The sequence below is a fragment of the Eutrema salsugineum genome, unplaced genomic scaffold, assembly GCF_000478725.1.
Source record: "Eutrema salsugineum unplaced genomic scaffold, Eutsalg1_0 scaffold_6, whole genome shotgun sequence".
NCBI lineage: Eukaryota > Viridiplantae > Streptophyta > Magnoliopsida > Brassicales > Brassicaceae > Eutrema > Eutrema salsugineum.
Window position 1 is genome coordinate 12,733,872 of NW_006256547.1, and position 792 is coordinate 12,734,663.

General features: G+C 41.7%; 1 non-coding gene across 1 annotated transcript; it reads right to left on the reverse strand.

Annotated features, from left to right (window-relative positions):
- Nucleotides 1-228: 228 nt before the first annotated feature.
- On the reverse strand, nt 229-335 carry LOC112083814. The gene has a single exon (XR_002897941.1). It is a non-coding gene; the product is annotated as a small nucleolar RNA R71 (small nucleolar RNA).
- Nucleotides 336-792: the final 457 nt, after the last annotated feature.

A 792-nucleotide genomic window follows, 5' to 3' on the forward strand; every position in this document is an offset into this window, starting at 1 on the left:
TTAGCAATGGAAGATCCCTTGGAACACTTGGATCAATTTGATAAAGTGTGTGACCTGAAAAAGATAAATGGAGTTTCTGAAGACAGTTTCAAGCTAAGATTATTCCCCTTCAGTTTTGGTGACAAAGCTCACCAATGGGAGAAGAATCTTCCAAGAGGCTCCATCTAAACCTGGGAGCAATGCAAGCAGGCCTTTTTATCTAAGTTCTTCTCCACCTCCAGAACTGCTAAACTGAGAAACCAAATCTCTAGCTTCACTCAGCACAGCAATGAGAGTTTTGGTGAAGCATATGAGAGATTCAGGAGCTACACCAACCAATGCCCACACCATGGGTTTAGTGAGGCTACTCTTCTCAGCACACTTTATAGAGGAGCTCTTCCCAAGATTAGAAACCAGCTGGATACTGCTTCCAATGGAAACTTTCTCGGAAAGGAGATTCATGCTGCTTTAGAGCTAGTGGAAAACTTAGCAATGAGCAATGACACTTATGGAGAAGACTATGACAAATCAAATAGATCTGAAGGTTCAAGGAGTTGAGGAGTGAATTGGACAAGTTGAAATTCACCACTCAAAAGCCAATTTACTTTGTAGGAGAGTATGAGAAACCTTCTCAGATCTTTGAGAACATAAGTGAAGAAGGTCTAACCCAGGAGTAGCTTAACTACATTGGGAATCAGAGGTTCCAAAGATATCAGTATGGCAATGCAAATCAGAACCTCTCTTACAGGAATCCCAATGTAGCTAACCCACAAGACCAGGTCTATCCCAATTCTCAAGCTCCAAAGAACTTTG